Source organism: Trichosurus vulpecula, chromosome 1, assembly GCF_011100635.1.
Source record: "Trichosurus vulpecula isolate mTriVul1 chromosome 1, mTriVul1.pri, whole genome shotgun sequence".
NCBI lineage: Eukaryota > Metazoa > Chordata > Mammalia > Diprotodontia > Phalangeridae > Trichosurus > Trichosurus vulpecula.
In genome coordinates, this window is record NC_050573.1 from 106,205,664 (window position 1) to 106,212,760 (window position 7,097).

Sequence of the window (7,097 nt, forward strand, 5' to 3'; positions counted from 1 at the left end):
ACCACAGTGCTGTGGGAGGCCAGTGAAATAAATACTCTGGGTCCCCTCACATCACACCATGTGGGCAACCACCTGCTCTGCCTCTGTTTTTGACTGAGCCTTCTCTGGGACATGGGCTCCGAGATGGAAAAGATCCAATCCAGAACCAGCCTCAGGCAGCAGGTTATAGAGAGCCCTGTTCAGTTGTTTTTCCACTCATGTTTGAGTCTTTTTGACCCCACTTTGGGTTTTCTTGGCAGATACTGGAGTGATTTACCATTTCCTTCTCCAGCTCATTTTATAGATGAAGAAACTGAGGCAGAGTTAAGTGACTTGTCCAAGGTAATACAGCTAGTACATATCTAAGGCCAGATTTGAACTCAGAAAGAGTTCACCAGGCCTGGCACTCAATCTACTGTGCCATTTAGCTACACCATAGGGAGGCCTAGTTAGCTTCAAAGATGACTTTCCACCCACCTTCCCTGGTTCCTGCTTTCATCATAGTAGCCCTTTTTTCCTTTCCTGGAAGCTTGTCAAACCTTTAATGGTTTCTAATCATTTGGAACCAACTGCTTATCTTAATGTTGAAGCAATTTGTTCTCTTATTGCAGTCAATTAAGGATTTCTTCTTAGCTCTGACTTAGGGCCAATTCCCATGTAGATTAGTCTATCTACTCCTCAATTGCAAGTCATGGACAGGCTATTCTGTCAAGAAACCATTAAGCTGAGACCTAGGACTAATGATCTTGGACATCTATCTTCACTCAGACCCTGGCTTGCCTTAATTGTCAACATGGTTCCTATTGGCAGCCTGTCTGGTTCCAGACAGTTCAAACTCACTCAAGCCTAGCACCCAAACATTGGGAGGGAGATATTGATAAGCCAACCAGCAAAACTTTAATGACTGAGAAGAGAGAAAGGGCAGAGGGGAAGAAAGACAGACAGAGACAGAGATAGAGGCAGAGAGAGAGAGGCAGAGAAGAGACACAGAGAAATGGAGACCCAGAGGATACAGAGGCAGAAAGAGAGAGGAGGAGGAGACAATGAAAATAATGAGAGAAAAGGGGAGAGAGAGAGACGAGAAAGGATAGGAGATAAGAGCATGAAATTGAATACGAAATAGAAGACAGATGATAGAAGAGAGGAGTGAATAAAGGATAGAATACCAGAGCTGTGTGGGACCTTAGAAATAGCAGAATCATGAAATTAAATTTGGTTCATTAATCATTTATTAAGACAGGAAGCATAAAGTTGAGCAAAGAACTTCAAATAAGGAATCAGAATGTATAAATGAATGAGAAAACATTTATTAAGGCATTTACTAGAAGCCAGGCATAGTGCTAAGTGCTGGAGAGAAAAGTACCAGCAAACAAAATAGCTCCTCCTCTCAAGGAGCCTACATTCTACTTGGAGAAGACAAAACCTTAGAAAGGAGGAGCTAGAGTGGGGGAAGCAGGTTTCCAAGTGGCTGGCAGATAATGTTAAAGCCTGGTTCTGGGCAAGACAAGGCAAAAGCTTATCAGACAGAGCTCATGGTGCCAGTTTCCAGAGTCCAGGTTTCAGGCAAGTAGAGGAAGAGGATGACTGGAGTGCAGATAGCATGCTTTGCAAATGAGTTCGGGAAGAAAATCTGGGTTCAAATTCTGACTCCATTGTTGTCTAAGAATATGTCTATGTCTCCTCCCTGCTTAAAAACTCTCCCTTTATCTGATTGTCCCGGCTATCATCTCAAAAGTCAACTCCTCGAAAAGTGGTTGGACTAGGTGTCTCCCTTCCTCTCCACACACTAGCTTCTGAACCCTCTGCAGGCTGGCTTCTGACCTCATCATTCAACAGAAAGTGCTCTCTCCAAAGTTATCAATGATCTCTTCATTGTCTAATTTTATGGCATTTTCTCATTTCCCATCCTTTTAACTTCTCTGCAGCTTTCGACACTGTCAATCACCCTCTTTTCCTGGATACTCTCTTCTCATTAGGTTTTTAAGATACCGGCCTCTCGAAGTTCTCCTGCTCCTTCTCTGACCTCTCCTCATTCATCTTTGCTTAATCTTCATCCAGGTCATGCCCACTAACCACGGGTGTCCCTCAAGGTTCTGTCTTGGTCCCTCTTCTCTTCTCCCCCTATACAACCTTGCTTGGTGATCTTATAAGCTCCCATGTATTCAATGACCACCTCTCTCCAGGTGATTCCTGGGTATATTTATCAGCCCTACTCTCTCTCCTGAGCTCTAGTTCTCCAAAAGATGGTAAACTGCCAAACTTGATTCTGTCCCTGATTTCAGAAGCTCTCTCTTTTTACAAACCACATCTAATGAGAGCTTCTCCAACCAGCCTTCTCATTTTATCACCTTCAAATCTCCAGATAAAGTCTAAACAGGGCAGAGTCTATCATCATCATTTTATAAACTCTGTCAAAGATTGGAATCTCTTACTCACTTGTACACTGCTTACCCACAGTGAGCTTGCAGTAAACTGAAATCCCCATTTGTTTTTCACAGAAATTGCTTCTAGCCACAGCCTATCTTATATAAGCCACCTCTATTCTATATAATTCAATTGATTTTATGAACCCAAATTCAAGACTTTACATTTATGGCTATTAAATTTCATCACATTAGATTCAGTCTCTCATTCCAACCAGCTGCCATATTTTTAATAATCTCAGATCTGAAATCCAATCTATTGACTCTTCTTCCTAGCTTCTGGCCTTTAACAATGACCAACACTCAATCAATGCCATAATCTAAGCTATTGATAAAAATGTTAAACAGAACAAAGCCAAGGACTGAGCCTTGAGGCACTGCTCGAAACCACTCTCCAGTTTGACATCTAACCATCAATCAATGTTCATAGGTTTAATTTTTCAATCAGTTCAAATCCCCTGAGCATCCAGACATCCATCCCCATCTCTCTATCTTGTCCAAAAGGGTATGTTTCTAACTTTGGTAAATGCCTGCTGAAATTCATTTAAACTTTACCCATGTCATTCCCCAATCTGCTTGTCTAATAACCCTGTCTGATGTGACTTTGTCTTCATGAACCCATGTAACCATTTCCTACCTTTCCAAATGCCAGGCCATCTGTGTAATCATGCATCATGGAATTTTATCAGGGATTATTATCAAGATCGCTCATTTATGCTTTAAGGTGACTGCTTTCTCCCCCAAAACTGGGATAGTCACCTACCTCCAGTCCAACACACCTTTTTCATCACCTAATCCAGCCCTCCCCCACATTTTATAGGTGAAAAACTTCTAACATACAGAGGTTAAGGGATTTGGTCCAGGTCACACAGCTAATTAGTGTCAGGGCTAGAACTCTAACCCCATTCCTTACTCTTCAACTCCAGGGTTCTTTTCCACCGTACCATGGTACCACCTACACTCACTGCTCAACTCAACGCACTTCTCCTCCTCCTCCTCTTCCTCTTTGACAACTGCCTTGCTACCCTAAAGAAACCTCCTCTTGGAGGCCCCACTGTCCTAACTGGTGCCTGCCTTCCTAGACTACAATTTCAGAGGAGGCCCCAGAGACTAGACATATTACAAATTCCTGCAGCTGAAATTTCCTAATCCATGAAATGAAGGGGTTGGATGAGCTTGTTTCACAGGTCCTTCTAACTTGAGATTTAAATTCTATGTTTTAAAGTTCCTTCTAGCTATAAAATACTAGGTTCTAAGGTCCCTTCTAACTCTGACATTCTATATTCTAGTGAGAAATGTTCTAAGGTTCCTCCTCTCTATGTTGACAATCTATGTTCTAATACACTATGTTCTAAAAAAGATTTCCAGCTTTAACATCCTATTTCTAAGGACTCTCCATACACCGACTCTAGAATCAGAGGACCTGGGTTCAAATGCTGACTTCTATACTTATCCCTATCTGATCAAGTCACACTCCCTGGGCCTCAGTTTCCTCATCTATACAGTGTGGGTGTTAAACTATTTAACCTCCAAAGTCCCTTTCAGCTATAGATTTATGATCCTGTGTCTTAAAGTTCCTTTTAGCTCTAAAATTTTATTCTCTAAGGTCCTTACTAATTCTGCTGATCTAAGTCCAACATTTTAAGTTCAAAGATCCCTCACAGCTCCAGCAACATTCTATGTTCTATAGTCCTACTCAGTTCTAATATTCTATGTTCTAAAATCCATCTAGCTCTAATATTCTATATTCTAAGGTTCCACTAACATTCTATTTTCTACAATCTCACCCAGTTCCAACATTCTATGTTCCAAAGTCTCTCCCAATGGTGATATGCTATATTTCTATTTCTGTATTTGTAGTGGTGGTAGAAACATGAGCCAGAACCTCATTCCTCTTTCACATTTACCTTCTACATCTTTCAGTCTCTCTCTCTCATGCCATCCAAAGTCCCAGTGTAAACTGAGGCAAACACATCTTGCCTAAAGAATAGTCATTTCTGTTCTACAGATGAGTTTCAAGCAAGAGAACCCAGCTGATGCCAGAGAAGGCTCAGTCTTTATGGAGAGTCCAGGTTTTGGAAGGGAATAGTCATTGCAAAGATGAAATGACCTTGTTCCCCACTTCACTGTTTGAAATAGCAGTTTGTCTAAGCACCATAATGAAATGACCCACCAATAACCTTGAGAAACAGATGATTAGGGCCATGGGCCAGAATGAATTTTCACAGACTGTTTGACTTACACGTTGAAAAGAGAAATATTTGGAAGGAGAAGCAGGAATGAGAGACTGCAGTGTTTGCTGACCTGGGAGATTACTCAGCCTGGGGTCATTAGATGCCTGTTACACACACAATCGTACAGCAATGTACAATACTGAATGTACAATACTGAAATTCAGAATCAAAGAATCTCAGACCTAGAAGGAAACCCAGAGGTCATCTAGTCCAATACCCAATTACCTCCCAGATTCAATATAAACTCCTTTGGCATTAAAAGATCTTTCTCACCCCTCCATGCACTCTACAGCACAGCTATACTGGCCAACCTAGATAGTCTATATGTACAGTCCAACCACACTGGCCAACACAAAATGGCCCATCTCCCTGTTCCAAACCATGCTATCTCACTTCTCATCTCTGCCTCTCAGAATCCCTATATTCCTCCAAGACTCAGCTCAGCTTCTGTCGGAGACCTTTCTTCATACCCACAGTTGCTGGTGCTACCCCGCTTTAAGATTACAGATATATACCATTGACTAGCAACCTTGAGGGTCTTCCCCTCCCAGCCTGATTTTTTTTTCTAATTAAAGGGGTCATCCATTGACTCACTTCTTAAAGAGGCTTATTCACTGAATAGGCATTAACTCAAAGTGAGAATCCGAGAAGACCTTAGCCTAAAAGGGCCAGTGTCTCCCAAAAGCATCCTGAACCATTTCCAGTCATCCTGATTAATATCAGGCCACTGGACCCAGATGGCTCTGGAAGAGAAAGTGAGACTGGTGACCTTGCACAGCCCTCCCTCACTCAAGTCAAAGGCAACTGCAAGTCATGTCATCATTTCCCTGATGTCATGGTCCTCTTTGAAAGTGAAGGATGAACACAACAACAACAACAACAGATGCATATATATACATATATATATATTCTCCTCCATTATTATCATTAATAATAATAATTACCATTTATGTAGTCACTTCAAGGCTTGCAAAATACTTAACAAATATTATCTCATTTGATCCTCATAACAATCCTGGGAGGCAGGTGCTATTATGATCCCCATTTTACAGATAAGGAAACTGAGGCAACAGGTGCTTAAAATGTCCTGACCAAGGTCACACAGCTAGTAAAGTGTCTGAGGCAGGATTCAAACTCAGATTTTCTTGATTCCAAGTCCAGCACTCTACCCACTATACCACCTATTAAAATGCCTACTAAAATGTAAGTTTCTTGAAAGCAGAGACTGCTTTTGCTTTAGTAAATAATTAATTCTTATTGAGTCATAGAATCCCCTGTGCAATAGCCCCAACAACTAGTTACCCAACCTTCATTAGAACAACTCCAGTGATGGGAACTCACTACCTCTTGTGGCAGTCCATTTTACTTGGAGGGAACGAGAAGTTCATAAATTCACTAAGTGATGGGTAAAACTCACATTGTCTGGCGGTACGATTCAGTCTCTCTGCTCAGGATTCAGAGGGAATCTCCATTATATCTGAAAGAAAGGGTGGGGTGAAGGAGGAGGGAAGGAAGGAAAGTGAATGAACTCCCTTCCAGAAGGAAAGAACTCCTTCCATTTGGGGGAACCTCATTTAGTTCCGGGTAAGTGTGAGTGGGCAGATGTTGATTCTGAAATGTCACAACATTCCAAGCACTGCCAGCTGTTTATAATAAGTTGAAATGGTACAGCTCACATTGTATAATGCCTCCCTACCTTCTCTGATTGTGGGCTAATATTCAGCTCTACAGAAATAAACACTGCCTTCATCAAGATAAAATCTGCTTTGAAGAGGAAACTTTGAAGGGAAATAGTCAACGATGAATATTTCCGTCTGTTCCTCTGTGCCCGCAACCTGAAGGCAAATGTTGTTTGTTGTGTTTCAGGAGACATGGGCTGTCAGGTTAGACTTCTCTTTCCTCCTTTCAACTCCTCTAGAGTCGATTCGCCTGCCTGGAACACAAGCCACCTTGGCCCAGGCAGCCGTAGACGGAATCAATAATTCACCATCAGGTGAAGGAGTCTGGAGTGAGAGCCACCAGGGAGACAAGATACCGGCTAATGTTAGCTACAGATGTCAAAGTTGGAGGATCTCTCCTAAGTATACCCCTGGTGAACAGCTTATTGAGTCAACAAGAAATGTAAGAGTCCAGGGCTTCTTCAAGTGGACTCCCTGCTGGAATTCCAAGGGGTCCAAATAATATTACCTGTGGAGAATTGTTGAGATGTTAATGTACACCAGTGTGTGCCTGGAGGAAAGAAAACACTTTTCCCCTCCGTAATCTGATAACGCATCCTTGTTACATACAGAAGGCAAGGTAAGATAATGGAAAGAACATTGGGTTAAAGGTGGAGGACCAAGGTTCATGGCCTGACTCTGTCACTAGTTAGCTGTGTGACTTTAGGCAAGTCACTGTACCCCTCGGAGTTTTAGTATCTTTGGTGGGGGTGGGAAGAATAAGGTCTAGAATTATGATCTCA